The following is a 21,119-nucleotide window of genomic DNA, read 5'->3' on the forward strand; positions in this document are numbered from 1 at the left end:
GAGACTGCCGAGAGGCTGCAGGCCGCCACCGGCTCCGTGTCCATGGCTGGGCAAGGCGGGAAGTTCGCTTGCGGTGGCACGGCCCTGCCGCCCCACAATAATGGGCGGTTGAGGGCCTCCGTGGGTGTGAGGCGACGTTGGGGATCCCACCTGCCAAGGAGGCAAACGGAGGGAGTCAGGTGCCTGTTGCATTCTAAAATCGCTTCATTGAATCGTGGTCTGGGGTGAAATGAGCAATTCTATCCTCAACACTTTTGTCAGAAACGATATTTATTTTAAAAAACGACGAGATGAAGAAACGATGCCCCGGTGTGACACAAAACTTTGCAGTCCTAGCCCAAACGACACGTGAGGTCTAAGATCGTTTCCAGTAATGTTGATGGTAGATGCAAAGTGATTTATATTTAATTATTTGTACGAGGTGAAATGTAGACAATAGTAACAAGTCTCTTACTAAAGGCACCCGCGGAGAAAATTGATGAACTTTTGATTGCGGGTTCCCAGAACCGCCTTCAAAGACACGGAGCACGGGACGATCCGTTTCCCGTTGACGACGGGGCGATTCTTTTTGTCTGTTTATCGGAGAGAGAAAAAGAGAGAAACACTGAATTAGTTGTGGCGATCAGTACAATGCGGCGGCGGTCCTTAACCCTCCAATTGCGATGTTTGCAAATATGATTCCATGTTGGCGGTCGACTACAGCCTGTCATCCCTCCAGGGTCGATAAAATTTGTAACCGTTTGTGAGACGTTTGCAGTAGTCGTGTGGAAAGGATGGCTCCTAAGCGTTAAAGTGAAATTCCCACTCTCAACTCTGGGCCACCGGAGGAGACGAGAACCTCCTGATACTTGTTTGAGCAAGGAGACACTTTGATGTTTATTTTAGTATTATATTATTATTTGCATCATTTGGAGAGGATGGTATTTTGTTGTACAAGCGTGCTTTTAAGCATAATATATTTCTCAATCAAGGACCCACAGTTTGTGTGGAGGGTTGTTCTCTGTGGTTGTTTTGTACTATGGTAGAACTGTTCTATGCTGATTTAGGATACCGTTGCATCTGGCACACAATTTTTTAAAATTGTGCTAAGTCATGCTGAAATATAAAAAAAAACCGCCACTCATCTTCATGAAAAATGTGATGGCCAGATTCCATGTAATTAATGCATACGTCCTCTGTTGGATTGCAAATCCCGATTGGTTTTCCAAATATACTGTGCTTCCTAAACATAACCGTTCCTTTTAAAGTATTTTTTTCATAAGACTCCTTACTGTCGCACTAATTCAACACGTACTGAAAAGTACGTTGCCAAGACCGTTGTGACTTTTAAACCCAAATAAAGCACAGTTCATTTTTAAATTACGCGAAGCAGTTTCCATGCCTTTCTATTCAAGCACAGAGCACGAGACACGCGGCTGCACGGCCATGACTCTCCGGGCAGTGACAGCAGCAGCAGCATCAACAGCTACGAACTGCAACACCACCACCTCACCACCCCCCCTGTCCACTCACCAAAGGAGATAATGTTGTGGGTCGAGGCGTCAATCATGGCTTTGGGTGGGAGCCCCAACATCTGAAACCAAGATCACAAGAGGGATGAGTTGGATGAGGTCCGTCGCTCGAGTGAACAGAGCGTACATACGCTGCACTTTGTCTCATTGAAACGTCGATGAACAATGAACTTTGCCTGCTCTTGTACATACTGTTTGCAGATATTTATCTCTATCATCAGGCGAAGCATACATATTTGGTCTTTAATTGATGACGTGGTTACTACGTGCGGCTTCGTTGCTCTCTAACACAGGCCCTGAAAGCCTCAGGGATTAACAACAAACCACAATAGTCATAACAATAGTAATCATTCCGAAGGACATCAGCCTGACGCTCTGATTCTCTGGTATTACTGATGAACCCGAAATCTCTCTTTACTTCTTTACTCATGCAAATGGTGCGTGATCACGCAGTGAACACGTCCACTCCTCTCCCGTGTACCGGCAGCTGAGCGACATTTTTTGACCAGTGAAAGGCCCAGAGGATGACGACAGCCCTGCACGTAACCAGCTTTGTCGCATGAGCCATCGCACAGCGGGTCTGTACGCTGGTGGATCGTCGTGCGCCATCAGTCATAACCAACCCCCTGCTGCTGCTGCTGTTGTTTATCGTGGACTCCATCGTTGGTTCAAATTCGAATTAAACCCTCCCTCCTCCTTTATATGGCGCAGTTGGAACGGTCCCATGGGAAATATGACGCCCGGTTTGGTGGTGCCGTATCGGGCTCGAGGTTTGTTACAATAAAAAATACAGAATTCATCAGTATGTATATATTATAATAATTAATATTTGTAAGGCGCATTTAATCCGATGATCCCATTGCGCCCCGTGTATGGAAAGCAGGGAAATGAGACGACCAAAACGAGGAAATGAGACGACCAAAACTATGGGGAATAGGCCATTTTACCGAGGTGAGTTTTCATGGCGAGATTTAAATAGCTTTAAAAATTCTGTCTTGTTATCAGAGGCCAACGCGTTCCATAGTCTTGGAGCTGCACTGGCAAAAAGCCCGATCGCCCTCAGGAATTGAGACTTGACCTCAGAAAACTGAGTAGAAGATCTCAAGGACCTCATTGGTGTACATGAGTGGATCAGCTCTTGTAAGTATTGTGGGGCTAACCCACTGACAGCCTTGTAGCTCAACAGCAGGACCTTATAACCAACTGGATATATGCAATGGTGTTTTCCTACGCGTCAGATACCTGGATGAGATAGCCGATGTGGTCTTCCGAGCTTGTCTTGAAGAGCGGGTTCCCGAGGAGCATCTCGGCCACCACACATCCGAGTGACCACATGTCCGCGCTGCATGTGACCGGGAGCCCAAAGTACATTTCGGGGGCCATGTACCACATCGAGCCAAGACACCAAGCTCCTAGCAGCACACGGACAGACAGGTGACCAAACAAGGTGGCACTTGCACATTATTCACCTGTACTTGTGAAGTGCAGAATAGATGAGGGTATGCACACGCAGTCACGTATGGCACTCAAAATACGCACAAATACAAAGATCGCCCACGTAAATGCGTGTATCAGCTGGGTAGCACTTAGAAATGTAAATTATTTTCATTACACTGGTGCCAGCTATCATAGAGTGCAGCTGTCGTGTCGCGAGAGTTCTCTGCGGTGAGTAACAACTTCTTTAAAAGCAACGGCGCTGCGACGCCTCTCTGAATAAAATTAACGCCGAGCCACTTTGCGCGTTTCAAGATTCAGTGATGAACCGGGGACACCTACCACCACCCTGTAACGTGCAGACGTCTCGGAACGGGAAAAGGTTAAGTGAGGAATGAGGACAAAGGTACTTAGGGCTGCCATGCGATCTGTACATTTGCAAACGTAAATCACATGTAAATCACACGTAAATCAGCCATCCGCGACGAAAATTCCAATGGGATTGGCTACTGGCTCCAGACTTTCAATACCAGCAATCGATTATGAAAATTGTTACCGGTTTACTGGTACTTGTTTGACAACTACCCTCCTCAAAACTGGGAGGTTGAGAGTTGAAATCCTGGCCAAATGATTGACGAAATGTAACGTTTGAAGGGTATCAGTGTCACTACCACACTTTGTTTAAGCGGTGCTAACCACCACACCACCACAGCACGAAGACAAAGACCCCCCCATATAGCTTAAACAGGCTCGTAGCGCAGCGTGTTAACCGTTAACACCACCGCTCCCCACAAACACTGTGACACGCACACACACATGCTGCTACACACGTACACACACACAGGGCAGCTAGATCACTCACTTGGGCAGGTCTCGCTGATGCTCAGGCCAAAATCCGTGAGCCTGATATTGCCACTGATGTGGTCTTTGACCAAGATGTTTGCCTGCAAAAATGACAGAGTGGTTGTCAGTGAAACTCGTGATGTGTCGGTGAGATTGCGTCTTGTTGAATTGGTTCATGGCGGTTTACTCAAGGATTTCATGTACTCATTTTTGTTGAACACTTACTGCCCTTTGTAAATGTAATCATGCTTAAAGATCTCCCTACCCCATGCCGTGTTAATCAAAGGGGTTGTATGGCCATACCTCACCATGCTGCTCAGGGGGCTGTTGAAGGCAATGGGATCCAGGACCGGTTCAGATATCATCCAAACCCTGGTTTAAGCCGTGGCCAGAAATCGAATTCGGGTCATTAACCTCTGAGTGCAGTTTGCGAACTACCGCACCACTGCTACGCCCATCATTTAGCTTTGGCATTCGGCATTGTTGCTTAGGGCAGTGGTCGTTGTTGTTTAACGCAAATTAGAAAATATTAAATGTTCCGCGGAGCGTTGGTTGTTGAGAGCAAACAGAGATCCACGTGAAAAGTTGTATTTGTATGCAAGTTTTGGCTATCTGTGTTTATGAAATAGCAAGTCGTGGCATGAGTGTTGTTGCGGTGTAGAATAAGATATCTCGAAATCCTGTTACTAAGGTTTACAAGAGTGTTCTCATTTTCTACAACTGCACGAACTGAGGCACTAATTCCATACTGACGGACAAAAGACGCAGCGGGCTGCTTAGTTTACTAACCGGCTTCAGATCCGCGTGAATGATGTGCATCGCCTTCAGCTTTGCCAGGGCCCGCAGCATGGAGCCCACGTACGGCTTCAATTCCGTCATGTATAAGCCATAGGTCTCGTCCAGCTTCTGGAGGAGGTCTCCGCTGCGTGACGGCACAAAACGTGAACGGTTACAGTTTCTTCCTGCTTGTGACCCATTCCCTGATTGGCCCCTTGAACGGGAGCACACGTGCTTGACTGAGGCGAAGCCGCACGGAGTAACCATACAGGGTTGCCGCTCAACTCAAAAGATAGTCAATGAGGCAGGAAGGCATTATAAAGAGTTATGTCTGACCATGGAGCCGTGTACAAAGACAATAATTCTAGGGCATTCTGAAAGCCTACGGACATTTATTCTACATCCAAATGACTCATGTGTGTGAACACACGGACGCATCGGTGTTTGGGGGAGCGGTGGTGCGGCGTTTAGCGCGTTGCTCTACAATTCCCGCTCACGGCCAAGACCGGTGACGATTATTTGAACCAATCCTGGGCCTCCCCTAGATCGACTCAGCCTCAAATGAGTACCTGGTGCGGTGTGTAAACATCGCCACTGGGGAGACAAAGGCTGCCGGGCGTGGTGCTGCCCACCCACCTCCTCGTGTGCCTTGCCCGTCTTCATAGGCGCTACTTGCTAACAGCACTTGCCCCAACAATCTTCTCAGGCTATACTGGTTAATCTTTGTCTTTGGATCGGTGTTCATCGGACACCATGACACTCACCTGATGAGCTCCAGGACGACGCAGTTGTGTCCCCGGAAGGTGAAGTTGTCCAGGAGGGTGACGATGTTGTTGTTGTCAGGGTCCCCCTTGCTCTGCAGGATCTTCATGATCTCCAACTCCAGCTGCTGTCTCTTGTTGTTGATGCTGTGGGGTGGGGGGGGGAGAACGCACGGAATGAGAGTTGTCACCTCGCTCTGAGCATCGCAACACGCAGGGGCGGAGGCAATGCTCATTCACCCTCCATGAGTGGTCCTAAGCCAAGAGTGTGAATCCCAATGGCTGAGGGAACCATTAAACACACCGTCAACACGCTGTTTGTGTTTAGTTTGTTGCCCTTCCTCTGCACCTCCGATTAGCATGGTCGGTTACATACGGTGCGAAAGAAGTTCAACATTACATACTTACAATGAATGTCAGAATCGGCATGTGTATTTATACTGGAGGAATTTGATGAGCTACAAAGAACTTTTTCACAGACGTCCAGTAGGGGCGGGTGAGAACGTTACAACAACAAACAATACAAAAATACGATAGCAGTGCAAAGTACAAGAAAGGTAAACAAATTACCCAAACGCATGTAAATAAAAACAATCCTTCATAATAAAGGTTTTTGGGTTAGATCGCGTTTATTTATAAATGTGTCGTAACCCTCCACCACCCGACACGGCCAATTAGCAAAAAAAGTGTCTTTTCGTATTCCTCCAGGATATAAAAAAGATTCTGATTCTGATTAATCAGTGGCTCTGCGAACAACTTATTCCCTGTATTGCTGCGGGAATCTGCATCCACACATGATCAAAACACCTGTGTAATGCAATACACATGGTTCCTTTATCATTGACATGTAATTCTGCAAATGTGCAGAAATGTCTACCATATGCGACTTACTCCAGACAAGTTTAGACTATTAAACGTGACCTGTTGTGACACGTCTAATGTGTATTGTGTGGTCGTTAGCACAGAAAGATGGGTCTGGTAATGTCCTAATGGACCAAAAATAGTAAAAAGGAGGCTGGGTCTGTGTTGTTCAGAGTGACCACCATATACAGACTCTTGTACGTACAAATGAGTTCGGTTCCAGAGGTCTGTTCGTAAGTCGATTTGTTCGTGAGTCCAACTTTACTCCCGTCGATTTCAAACACGTTTTACGGCTTGTACACTAAACACGGGGAATGGCTTTAATAGTTGCCTCTGGTTCTTCACGTTCTGCAGATGTAGATGCCACCATCACCACCTATTGTGCGGCAGTTGAACTTACGACTCTCGGTCCGAACAGGAAACTGGACATACGGACAGGTTTGATCATATCTCTGAAAGTTCGTAAGTTGAATGATCGTAAGTAGAGGATTCCCTGTGTTTTGGCATAGAATCGTAATGTAACAGTATAGCGCTGGCTGCTGGCAGGGAAAGGGATCTGCGGCTTACGGCCCTGACGTCAGCAGGCCAGGTTATACACCAGAGGGGTATCTAGGGAAAGGTCGCAGAAGGGGCACTGAATTCATAATGATACAATAATTCAGTAACACTGTACAAGTGTACAGCACGTCAGATCATTACATGGCCTAACCCTGGTTGGAACACCGTGGGAGTGAAGAAGAAGATTGATTAATAATCATTATTATTTACATTTGTAAGGTGCATTTCATCCTTATGCCACCAGACTTGGAGTGTCTAAATTACCTTTGCCCACCAGAATGAACAGGCCTCATCTTTCCCACCCCTGCAGACTTGGTATTAAAGTAGATACATGCTAATGTTTACAAAGTAACGGACTCTTGACCAATTTCATTTCCGCATAAATCAATCATTCGGAAATAGGCCCCACTATACCCCACCGACTACAGCACTCTAATCTTGCCTCCTCGTTTTGCCTCTTCCACCTGCCTCATGCTCGTCAGCACCGCCTTTCGTGCAGCCATGCGGGTGTGAGGTCATCATCACGAGAGGCCGTGCACTTCATCGTTCGCACGCGGCGGAGGAACCACTGAAGTGAAACGTTTACATACGTGCGGTTTAGTGGGGTCATTTCCGAGCGAACTCGGTTTGAAAGTGTTTATCGTTGAATGTGGAAGGGTTTGGGTTAGTTTTCAGGTTACCACCTTTTCCACTATGGAGATCAAACCCAGACCTATGTTTCAGTCTGTCTAGGTCTGTCAACAACCATGCAGTAGTAAAGTTCAGCACAGTACCGGTACCAGATCTCGGTACAAATTAATTCATGCCACCCAAACACAGATGCCAATTCACAGACTGTCTCGGCTGGACCGGGACAGGAGGTAACCCAAGGGTAGTGGGAGGATAACCGCTTTGTGAGCTATTTGTAAGTAATGCGTTTAGAGTATTTGGCTACTATAAATTTCCACGTGATAAGCCACTTCGTTAAGCTATAATTTGTGGCCAGGTCGCTTCTGAAAAAGAGCTTAATAGCTCTCAATGGGCCTTACCTGGTAAATAAAAAATAGTTTACTTTAATGGTATACATACTTGAATTTTACTGCGGATGTTTTAAAACATGTCCTGTCTAACTGTCAACTTTGTTTGAATTTCAGTGGGAGAAGATGCTTCTCACACAGACGTTAAAGCAGGTACCAGAGTCCACCTGAAGCTCCTGCAGTGTGCGCCTTATATAGGATTCCGTCCATTACTGTTGGTGCGATGGTTTGGATTTTCAAGTTGAAATCTCCTAGTTCATTTTATCTTTACCCAGGCGACAACTCAATTGTCAAGGGTAGTCCTGTTTGGAAGAGGCATCAATGTCTCTTGAGTTCCACATCTTGGAGAGGATGTGATTAGTCAGCATCGATGCCATTTTAGTTGGTGTCACGCATCATGCGTGCATTCTTAAATTACTGACGCCGACTGAAGACTGAAGGTGCAAGTGTGCCATCTGACAATGATAGTTATGAAGCCATTTTTTGCCATTGCCAGTCTTCTTTTGTGCTCTGTCAGAGTCTGCGATAACACGGCCTTGGTGAAGTCCCCTGGACTTGTATAATTTCTGTATCAATTTCTTTTGTTTCATTTTGAAATCTCTGCTCCACTTCCTTCAATTGCATCCATCTGCACCTCCGATTAGCACGGCTGGCTGACGTACGGCGCGAAAGAGGTTCAACGTACATACCTACAAGTAGTGTAAATTCATACGGTGCCAGAAACTCTGCACGAGTTCGTGCCGCGTTCTCCCGATGTTGCCGTCGATGTTTGTCCAGCGACAAGCCATTCGTTGCCACGCGCGAACCTGTCTCACCTCCACAATCACAGGGCCGAGTGCGTGACGTGTCCGGCAAGCCGTGTGATGTGTCTGCGGATGATATTCTTCAGCAGAGGCCTGTGCCTTCTCCCACAGACGCTGCGCAACTGACGCCGCTCCCAGCGCCGCCGACCTCTGCTTCCCCGGCCACGGCCACGGGGAGTTCCTCTCCTCTGCTGGACACCCCGTGTGCTGGACCTGCTGCTCCACCACACTTGCCCGCCCACTACACAGGCACAAAGAGGTACGGGCAGAACTAATGCATACAGTGAGGGAAAAAAAGTCTTTGATCCCCTGCTGCTTTTGTACGTTTGCCCACTGACAAAGAAATGATCAGTCTATATTTTTAATGGTAGGTTTATTTGAACAGTGAGAGACAGAATAACAACAAAAAAATCCAGAAAAACGCATGTGAAAAATGTTATAAATTGATTTGCATTTTAATGAGGGAAATAAGTATTTGACCCCTTGTTGGCAATCACAGAGGTCAGACGTTTTGCTTGCAGGCCACACACACACACATGAATGATGTGTTTGGTATTATCTCATGGAAAATAATAAATTGCACAAGGGCCAGGGTCATGCCCCATTCATTCTGAACGATTAAACCAAACTGACCCACGTTCACACACGAGAGCAGAGAGGTTGGCTGCAGGGTGACGCACGCGAAGAACGCGTCACTGTGAAAGAGTTAGAAGGTTCCCCTTCGTACCTTCTTACTCTCCCTCCCACCCCCCTCCTTCCGGTCAGGTGATTTTGAAGTGTCGTCGTCACGCGAGGACGTGGACCGAGACAGCGCGTGGAACCAGTGGCTGCGCTCCGAGATCCCGGGTGCTCTTCCTGCTGGCCCTGCACACGTTTACCGTGAGTCGGTGCAGATGTGGCCTCGCGACTGGGGCTGCCACCTGTCTGTGTTTGACCCCCGGACAGTGTTCGGGTGGCAGCAGGAATTAATTTGTGTCGAGATCTGGTACCCCGGGTATGGCTATGGTTGAATTTTATCACCGTGAACTGCACAGTTTTAACAATAGACCTCGGCTCGCTGAGAAATGTGCCTGGGTTTGCTCTGTCGTAGGAATGGTGGCAACTGTACTTGGGGCATCGGCACGTTTATTCGCGCTCCGGCTCCATTTACACCGAGAGTCACGTGCTTGTCTCGTGCGGGGAGTGGTGGTGTAGCTGTCAGGGGGCATCCATTTAGTATGTATGCATGGAGGGGGGAGGAGGGGTTAACCCAAATGCGTACGCTTGCGTACTACTGACAATGTGTAAGCCGACTGCAATGGCATGAATCTGCCCATCGCAGTGACATGGGGAAGTAATTGCTTCCGACAAAGGCGTTCTACGACCTTTTCAATCATACTCAGGTTTGAGAACGGGGACAGTTTGCATTCATGATCCTGAATCATGACAATTCCTTGACTCTCCGGCAGTGGTGAATCGTTCCATCAGTAGGAATCGTGTATATGTGTGTACGTGCATGCACAGCTGTACCCATTGGCTTCTGTTATGGTCATGTACGTTTATTTTTTATTTCGTGGAATATCACTTGCTGTACTCCACGCGGTGAGTGCTTTGTGTAGATAGGAATCATGTTATGTAGAGAATATAAATCTAATTCAGTACCTCTATATGTCTCCCACAGACGAGCGGGGAGACAGCAGCCAGGCGGTGAGCCGGCACTACCAACAATCGCCCAAGATCTGCGGTTCTCTTTACATTCCGATATTTGCAGCCACTTACTGAGTGTTTACATGTGGGGGGAAACCAGTACACTCGCAGAAAACGAACGAATGTGAGCAAGGGGGCAACGTTCTATCCCGTGCATATGGAAAGGATTCCACAGTTGTGTTCCACTGCCTCCTGGCAAGCCAGGGTATGACTCATCCTCGATGCCCACCGGAAGGGAGATTGCACACTTGCAATTGAATTCCCTGAGATTATTTATATCATGGGGTAGGCAGTGACAAATCCCCTGAATCACTTAACACGAACATGCGGTCCAGTGCATTGTACGTGCAAGGATACTCGCTTTACAAAATGTATGAATGTATGTTGAACTTGAATCTTGACTTAAAGCTTTCGTGACTGCAGGAATTCATATTCTTTGGGTCTTTCGGTAAAGTCACGTAGATAGAACAATAAAATAATAAAAATAAAGTGAATACAAAATAATAATACAAATATCACGACGTTTTGATCACAACACAAGCAATCGTTATCATTTTTCTCCTGATGACGATTGCTTGTGTTGCGATCGAAACGTCGTGATATATTTTACTTTTTTATTCACTTTATTTTCATTATTTTATTGTTCTATCTACGTGACTTTACGGAAAGACCCAAAGAATATGTGTTGAAATTCTTTCGCAGTGTACGTAGCCAACCGTGCTAATCTGTGATACATTAACACCTTGCCACAAATGCCCTGTTGCTCATGAGCACACCGACTCAAATGAATCAGGCGCAAGGTTTGCGTGATTCATGCTTACAAAGTGGGGTCTATAATGAACAATATGGCTGAAGCTCGAGTTCTATTCATTTAAAACCAAACGTGTTTCTTACCAACCATACCTGGTGTTTGCACACAGATACAGATTCTGGGCGATGCGTTCTACACCATTCGGAATGCGCTGTTGCAATGTGCAGCCACAGCTGCTGCAAAAATATTTGTCTCGGTTTGATCCACTAAACAATATCCACTGACCACACCGCACGCGCAACAATGATATAACTATGAACAAAAATATGAATAAATTAGGATGGTTTATTAAATATATTGCACGTAAGAAAATACAGCAATAGACGTAAAAATACATGGCAGTTTAACACGTAGGCTTTCGCGACAAATATCCATAATACAGGTTTTATGGGTTGGATCGCGTAAATATATAAATGTGTCATAAGACCTCCTTTGCCAGTAGCAAGATATAGTAATAGGTTTTTACCCTTTTATCTGGCACCAAAACTGACACCTTTATACAAGGGATCATGTTTGCAATAACCACAACAAAAGCAGTCAAAATGCAAACAAAAAGAGACAACTCTGATAATGATATACACTGTCCTTGAAGCTGATTGGTCCACACCCGAGACGGCTTTTCTTAGAGCCTAGTCTCCACTGGTGTTGGACCAGATGACGCCAAAAGGCATACAACTCAAAAACAGCGCACTATCAGAGTATTGAGAGCTCAGGGTAAGAATTTACATTATGAGACCTCCTTTGCCAGTAGCAAGATATAGTAATAGGTTTTTACCCTTTTATCTGGCACCAAAACTGACACCTTTATACAAGGGATCATGTTTCCATAAAGGTGTCAGTTTTGGTGCCAGATAAAAGGATAAAAACCTATTACAATTTAAATGTGTCGTTAAACCCGCCACCACCCGACAGCCCACTAGTAAGGGTTGTCACGTAAACAGAACATGCCAATTCATCACTAGTACAGCACACCGGTGTGTGGTGTGTTGGAGAGCCAAGCCACAACATTTACCATCGGAGTACGGCGTTTCAGTAATTACAACTAGCTTCATCAGGCAACAGCAAGGTTTGGGAGAAGTCCACCTGTTTAATTCCTTATATAGACACGTAGATGTGGTGACAACACTTGTGCACTCTTTGAGCGCAAAGTGGGGGGGGATTAATGAATCAACATACATTATACATGCACATTATGCTAGCCCATTGATCTTGTACTTAGTGTCCATTGTGTGTATTAAAATAGCCGTACAAACGGTAATTTGATGATTCTCTTCCATGCAGCACTAAGTCGGTAGCTATCCAAACGATTACAATTATTTTTATTTCTTTAAATTTCGATAGATTCTGTAATTAGTCTTGGCCAGTAGTAACAAGTTTTGCACAGAACTTCAACATTATCAATTGAGTGTCCTTGTGGGCACGTGTGTTCTGCTACTGCTGACAGTTGTATTTGTGAGCATTTCATATTTCTGTGGTGTTCTTATAGTCTTGTGCTGATCATTCATCCTGTTTGCCCAACATAGCATTCCACAAGTGCAATTAATCCGGTACACACCTTCTGTTGATAGCTTCAGTAATAGAACAGCAAAGAAATATCCAATAGTCCTTTTCGTAGGTTTCCATATGCCTTCTGAATTTGCCTGGCTGATCAAAGTTTCGACCGCAGATGCCATTGGTCAGGGGTCTCTTTGTCCGTTCTCATGTGGGACTCTAGGCATGATGGCAGTTGGAATGCTTTCCCACAGACTTGGCAAGACATTTGTTTTCTCACTCTAGTGACTATGGGAGTGAGGTGGAGTCGAGACGGGCGCTGGTCAGGCGTGGCGTTTCCCAGCAGGCGCCTTCGTTCCATGCGTGGTCGCTGTGATAGCAATAACTTTGTTGCATGCAGGTGCGCCCTTTGCAGAAGGTGGCATTGTCTGCAACTCTGCCTCCTCACCACCAGGACTCGACAAGCTGCTGCTGGAGCTGCTGGTGCCATCCATGGCAAAGGCAATTCTTCCAGCACCATGACTCGCAGCCGAGTAGCTCTGACACACCTTCAACACCGCATTGGCAAAATTGCCGTCATTCACCGTGCCACGTGCGCCCCTTGAGTTCTTTCCGTGGGTTACTCCATATGCCTTCTGAGTTTGTAGGGCTGATCAAAGCTTTGATCGCAGATGTGGCAACTTTGACCACCGGTCTTGTGCATTCTCATGTGGGACTCTAGGCACCATGCCAGTTGGAATGTTTTCCTGCAGACGTCGCAAGAGATTTGTTTTCTCACTCTTGTGACTCTATCAGATTCTAGTGACTCTATCGGATTCAACACCGCATTGGCAAAACTGCCGTTATTCACCAAGCCTGGTGCACCCTTTATCATGTAATCCTTTTCATGGGTCTTCATATGCCTTTTGAATTTTCCTGGCTGATCAAAACTTTGTCCGCATATGCCGCCCCATTGATCACGGGTCTCCTTGTACGTTCTTACGTGGGATTCTAGGCACCATGCCAGTTGGAATTTTTTCCCACAGACGTCACAAGAGATGAGTTTTTTTCGCTCTTGTAACTCTACCGGATTGAGGTGGGGTCGAGACGGGTGCTGGTGAAGTGCCATCGATGGTAAAGGCAATTCTCCCAGCACCACCATGACTCGCAGCAGAGTTGCTCTCGCACATCTGATACAAAAGACAAAGTTCACGCGCATGACACCCGTGTCACGGGTGTACTCACAAAGGCATACTTAAGGTGACATGAAATTCATTACAACAGATTCATTATAACAGAACATAAGTACTCTTTTGTTCTTTCGGTAAAGTCACGTAGGTAGGAAAAATAAAATAAAAAATAATATATCACGACCATAAATGACGTCACGCGATTTTGGACGATTTTTGACCCCCCCCCCCCTCGTCACACGGCGTCACAAAAAGTCAGACCCCCCCCCTCAAGTATGACGTCACAAAGCTCTGCCCCCCCCCCAAAACCATATTTTCATTTTGAAAATAAAACATGCTTCAAATCGCTTTAAACTATTGTCATTGTATTTAATGTGGCGCTGCACTCTGATGTTGTAGGAGAAAACATTTATTAAAAAGTCTATTTAACTAAATAGAACGTGTTGTCTATATTTATTTAAAGTTGCGCATTTTGACGTGACGTCACATTTCTCAAACCCCCCCCCTTGTCACAAATGTCTGACCCCCCCCTCCCCAGGTGCGTGACGTCATTTATGGACGGCCCCCATCGCCTTAAAACGCGAACTCACGCTGGCAAACTGAAACGCGGAACTTTTTTTGTTCAGCAGCGCGATCCTCCGCGAGATGTAATGAGTCGGCCTCGCGCTGTGAGTGAGTGTGAGTGGACAGCATCGTCCCCCACTCCTCCTGATGTCGAGGGTAAATGGGCGAGGTTTAGGTCTGTGACTCATGCAGCTGCAATGGCTGCTTTGTGTACGCGGTCCAGACCGCCCCAGAGACCCTGGCCGACAGAGGAGGCGTTCAGGATGGTTGAGAAAAAGCAACAAGCCCACTCTAATCGTCTACAGCATCCCACGTCAGAGAATGAGGAGGCTTACCGCAGCCTTCGGTCGGAGGTTCGGAGAGACGTTAGGCGCTGCAAGGATGGGTGGTGGTCGCGGGTTGCTGAGGAGATGGAGACTGCCTCAATGGCCCGCGATCACAAATCCCTATTTAACTCCATTAAAAAAGTAACCTACAGCGCCACACCTATTACCATTGTAGGGGTAATCGTCACTCACCACTCTGTGGGCTGGTAGCTTCCCCTTATCGTCAATAGGGGGCGGAAGCGCTATCACGCCAGGGCTAATGTCCATGGCCCAAAAAGGGGCCAAGACAATAAATATCGTGTTGCCTCATCAGAAGTTTCTTCGTCAATTTATACCCACTACACCATCATTAGGGGAACGAAGGGTGATCCAATCTCCGACCCCCAGCGACAGGTTTGCAGATTTGCTGAGCATTTCTGTGAGGTCCTGGGGGAGGGGGAATCCCTCAGCCTGGAAAACATCATGGGACAAAGTGGGGATGACTCTGCTGAGGATGCGGTGCCTCAAATATTGGAGGAGGAAGTCACCCTCTGTGAGTGGCTGGCTGAGGTACCATCCGTTGAGGAAGTACTGAGGGCGATCCAGAGTCTGAGAACAGGAAAGGCACGGAGCAGAGATGATCTCCCAAGCGAAATGCTGAGGGAGGGTGGCGTTTGTGCGTAGACTGCCCTACGTGACATCATAACAACAGTCTGGGCCACTGGACGGGTTCCGCAGGATTGGAAGGATGCCCTGGCGGTCCCCCTCTTTAAGAAGGGGGACCGCACAGACTGTAACAACAACAGGGGCATCTAACTCCTCAGTGTGCCGGGAAAGGTCCTGGCAAGGATTATTCAACATCGCCTTGCTAGGTACGCTAAGGAGAGGCTTGCGGAGCCCCAATGCGGTTTCAAGAAAGGGCGGTCCTGCAAAAATGTCATATTTTCTGTCCGTCTGCTACAGCAGAGGTTGAGGGAATTCCAACTAGACCTACATCTCTGCTTTATTGACCTGGTTAAGGCCTATGATACCATCAGTAGGCCTGGGCTCTGGGTTGTTCTTCGTGCTTTCAGAGTCCCTGACCCTCTGCTCACACTCATTAAGGACCTTTATGATGGTGAGCAGACCCGAGTAAAACTACATAGCCGGGAGTCAGAGCCATTCCCTGCGACAGGGATGTCCTCTGGCTCCAACATTATTTAACATCTATTTCGACCACATAGTTCGTGAAGCCTTCAGTAGCTGTACCAGAGGAATTTACGTCTGGTACAGATACAATGGGAGGCTGATCGATGCCCAGGTGCGGTCAAGGGATGTCTCCCTATTGGTCAACCACATTATGTATGCCGACGACCTGGTAATTGCTGCTCATTCAGAGGAGGAGTTGGAGGCGCTGCTGCTGAAACTGGAGTGTGCCACTAAGAGGTGGGGCCTTACCATCAGCCCCACCAAAACGAAGCACCTGCCTGGGTATTTTGTGCCATCAGGCACTCTACCCCCACAACTCCCAATCGGTGATGGGGCAGTTGGGGAGAGAGTGGAGAGTTTTCCATACCTGGGCAGTGTGCTCATGATCGGCTCCGGTTTAACAGCAGAGGTCTCACTCCGAATTAGTCGAGCGGCATTATCTTTTCATCAGTTGTGTAACGTGTGGAAGCTACCTGGTCTGTCGCTCCGCATGAAGCTTCGGTTCTTCTCGGCCACAGTCATTCCCTCCCTTCTCTACGCTTGCAAAACGTGGACCCCCCTAATGCAGCATCTTCACCGGTTAGAAACATTTAGGCTGGCCTGCCTACGATCAATCCTGGGTTTAACCAGGCTGGATTGTGTGAGGAGCTCACAAATCCTCGAAAGATCTGGACAAAGTCCCATCGGTGAGCTCCTCCAGCAGGCAAGGCTGCGTTGGCTGGGCCATGTAGCCCGCATGCCCAATCACCGCATGCCCAAACAGCTTTTGTTCGGCCGGATCGAGGGAGCTAAACGGGCGTGGCACGGACTAGAGAAGAGATGGAGTGATGTGGTACAGGAGGATGTGGAGCTGAGTGGACTTGCCAATGACTGGTACCAGCGGTGTCTCTACTGGGCAGTTGGAGGCAGTCGCCCTCCAACAACAACGGAGGGCGGAGGAGCGATGCTCAGAAAAACGAGCGGAGCGTCGGGTGGCTAAAGCTCAGCAAGTTGGCACAGTAGGGGGCACAGGTGGTGCATCAGCCAGTAATCTCAGTCATCTCAGTCAGTCGACCAGTGGCACCTGGGTCTGCCCCGTGACCTCCTGCCAGCCGGCGATCGACACTTCACGTAGCCTCAAGGTGCACATAGCCTGGCATAAGCGTCGTGGTGACGTCACCGCCACTTAGTGGCGCATGGCGGTTGTTGTTTTGAGACAGTAAGAGAATGTGAGGTCGACTCAGCCTCAGATGAGTACCTGGTGCGGTGTGTCGTAAACATTGCTACTGGGGGAGACAAAGGCCGCCGTGGAGGAGAATCCTAAAATAATTAAAGCTTTTATTATAATAAAAGCTTTGATTATAATATGATATTATAATAAAAGCTATACTAAAAGCTTTTTAAATTAAAAATACAAAAAAATTTGAAATAATGAAAGCTTTTATTATTAAAAATGTATTATTTATTTTTTTAATTGGCAGAATCTACACGCCATATTCTTGGTTCTTCAGGTAAAGTCACGTAGATTTGAAAATAAAAATAATTACATTTAATTTAAAAATATAAATTTTAATATTTAAACTAATAAAAGCTTTATCATTTTCAATTTATTATTTGAAATTTTAAAATACAAAAAAATAAAATACAAATAATAAATTGAAAATAATAAAAGCTTGTATTATTTTATAATAAATTGAAAATAAAAGCTTTTATTATTTTCAATTTATTATTTTAATTGTATTAACAGGTCCCTGCAGGGTGGGCTGGTAGGGCAAGTCTCTGCGCTGCCTATTGCTGATTTTACACCCAACAGCACGAGATTTCACTTCGTTAAAGTATTGAAAGGGGACGGACGGACACATTAATCTATTGCAGGCTGGTACACTCAGTTTACAACTTCGTTCCTACCAGTATTATGACTTTACCGAAGGAAGCAATAATCTGGCGTGTAGATGCTGCCATCTGCTGGCCACCATTGTTGGGTGTAGATTGTGACTTAAAACTTTCGTGACTTCAGGAATTCATATTCTTGGTTCTTTCGGTAAAGTCACGTCCATAGAAAATAAAAAAAATATCAAATCAAATAAAAATGTGAAATTTTAAATAATAAAAGCAAAAAACCCACATTCATATTCTTGGTTCTTTCGGTAAAGTCACGGAGATTAAAAAAAATACAATTTTAAAATAATCAATTGAATAAAAGCTTTTAATATTAGTTAAGCTTTTGTTATATTCAATTTATTATTTTAATTTTTAAATTGGCAGAATCTACACGCCATATTCTTGGTTCTTCAGGTAAAGTCATGTAGATTTGAAAATAAAATAATTAAATTTAATTTAAAAATATAAATTTTAATATTTAAACTAATAAAAGCTTTATCATTTTCAATTTATTATTTGAAATTTTAAAATACAAAAAAATAAAATACAAATAATAAATTGAAAATAATAAAAGCTTGTATTATTTTATAATAAATTGAAAATAAAAGCTTTTATTATTTTCAATTTATTATTTTAATTGTATTAACAGGTCCCTGCAGGGTGGGCTGGTAGGGCAAGTCTCTGCGCTGCCTATTGCTGATTTTACACCCAACAGCACGAGATTTCACTTCGTTAAAGTATTGAAAGGGGACGGACGGACACATTAATCTATTGCAGGCTGGTACACTCAGTTTACAACTTCGTTCCTACCAGTATTATGACTTTACCGAAGGAAGCAATAATCTGGCGTGTAGATGCTGCCATCTGCTGGCCACCATTGTTGGGTGTAGATTGTGACTTAAAACTTTCGTGACTTCAGGAATTCATATTCTTGGTTCTTTCGGTAAAGTCACGTCCATAGAAAATAAAAAAATATCAAATCAAATAAAAATGTGAAATTTTAAATAATAAAAGCAAAAACCCCACATTCATATTCTTGGTTCTTTCGGTAAAGTCACGGAGATAAAAAAAAATACAATTTTAAAATAATCAATTGAATAAAAGCTTTTAATATTAGTTAAGCTTTTGTTATATTCAATTTATTATTTTAATTTTTAAATTGGCAGAATCTACACGCCATATTCTTGGTTCTTCAGGTAAAGTCACGTAGATTTGAAAATAAAATAATTAAATTTTATTTAAAAATATTAATTTTAATATTTAAACTAATAAAAGCTTTATCATTTTCAATTTATTATTTGAAATTTTAAAATACAAAAAAATAAAATACAAATAATAAATTGAAAATAATAAAAGCTTGTATTATTTTATAATAAATTGAAAATAAAAGCTTTTATTATTTTCAATTTATTATTTTAATTGTATTAACAGGTCCCTGCAGGGTGGGCTGGTAGGGCAAGTCTCTGCGCTGCCTATTGCTGATTTTACACCCAACAGCACGAGATTTCACTTCGTTAAAGTATTGAAAGGGGACGGACGGACACATTCATCTATTGCAGGCTGGTACACTCAGTTTACAACTTCGTTCCTACCAGTATTATGACTTTACCGAAGGAAGCAATAATCTGGCGTGTAGATGCTGCCATCTGCTGGCCACCATTGTTGGGTGTAGATTGTGACTTAAAACTTTCGTGACTTCAGGAATTCATATTCTTGGTTCTTTCGGTAAAGTCACGTCCATAGAAAATAAAAAAATATCAAATCAAATAAAAATGTGAAATTTTAAATAATAAAAGCAAAAAACCCACATTCATATTCTTGGTTCTTTCGGTAAAGTCACGGAGATAAAAAAAAATACAATTTTAAAATAATCAATTGAATAAAAGCTTTTAATATTATTTAAAAGTAAAGTCACGGAGATAAAAAAAATACAATTTTAAAATAATCAATTGAATAAAAGCTTTTCATATTATTTAAGCTTTTGTTATATTCAATTTATTATTTTAATTTTTAAATTGGCAGAATCTACACGCCACGTTGGTGGCCGGCAGGTGGCAACATCTACACGCCGAATTCTTGTTTTTTTCGTTAAAGTCACGTAGATTTTAAAATAAAAATAATAGAATTTGATTTAAAAATACAAATAATAAATTGAAAATAATAAAAGCTTTCATAATTTTCATTTTTTTATTTTATTATTATTTTCTATCTCCGTTACTTTACCGAAGGAAGCAATAATATGGCGTGTAGATACTGCCATCTGGTGGCCAACAACGTTGGCAGGTGGCAGCATCTACACGCCAGATTCTTGGTTCTTTGGGTAAAATAGAAATAATAAAAAAAGTAAAAAAATAATAATTCATGATTTAGTATTTTTTCATTTAATTCTATTATTTTCATTTTCAAATCTACGTTACTTTACCGAAAGAACCAAGAATATGGCGTGTAGATTCTGCCAATTTAAAAAAAAAAATACAAATTAAAATAATAAATTTAAAATAATAAAAGCTTTCATTATTTTCCATTTATCTTTTGTATTTTTCATTTAATTTTATTATTTTTATTTTCAACCTACATGGCTTTACCGAAAGAACCAAGAATATGAATCTGGATTTTGATTATTATTTTCAATCTATTTTATTTTTTTAATTGGCAGCATCTACACGCCATATTCTTGGTTCTATCGGTAAAGTCACGTCGATAGAAAATAAAAAAAATAATCAAATCAAATAAAAAGTGTGAAATGGAAAATAATAAAAGCAAAAAACCCGCATTCATATTCTTGGTTCTTTCGGTAAAGTCACAGAGATAAAAAAAAATGAAACAAAATTTTGATTTTAAAATAATAAATTGAAAATAATAAAAGCTTTTATTATTTTCCATTTATTTTTTTTGTATTTTAAAATTGGCAGAATCTACACGCTATATTCTTAGTTCTTTGGGTAAAGTCACGTAGATAGAAAATATAAATAATAAAAGAAAAGTAAAAATTTAAATAATATTTTAAAAAATATTTATTTTATTTTATTGTTTCCCTTCTACGTGACTTTACTGAAAGAACCAATAATATGAATCACTGCAGTCACGAAAGCTTTAAATCAAAATATAATAATAACAATTCATGATTTTCATTTAATTATTTTCTTTTTACTTTCAAATCTACGTGACTTTACCAAAAGAACCAAGAATATGGCGTGTAGATTATGCCAATTGAAAAATTACAAATAAAAGTAATTTTATTATTTCCGATTAATTTTGTATTTAAATTTATTTAATTATTTTTAAATCTACGTGACTTTACCGAAAGAACCAAGAATATGAATCTGGATTTTTGCTTATTATTTTCAATTTATTATTTTAATTTTTCAATTTGCAGAATCTACACGCCACGTTGGTGGCCGGCAGATGGCAGCATCTACACGCCATAATCTTGGTTCATCTTCTTTGGTTCTTTCGGTAGTGTTACGTAGCATGAGAATAA

Source organism: Petromyzon marinus, unplaced genomic scaffold (assembly GCF_048934315.1).
Source record: "Petromyzon marinus isolate PM22_M1 ecotype Great Lakes invasive population unplaced genomic scaffold, UKy_Petmar_22M1.pri1.0 PM_Scaffold_2, whole genome shotgun sequence".
Taxonomy (NCBI): domain Eukaryota; kingdom Metazoa; phylum Chordata; class Hyperoartia; order Petromyzontiformes; family Petromyzontidae; genus Petromyzon; species Petromyzon marinus.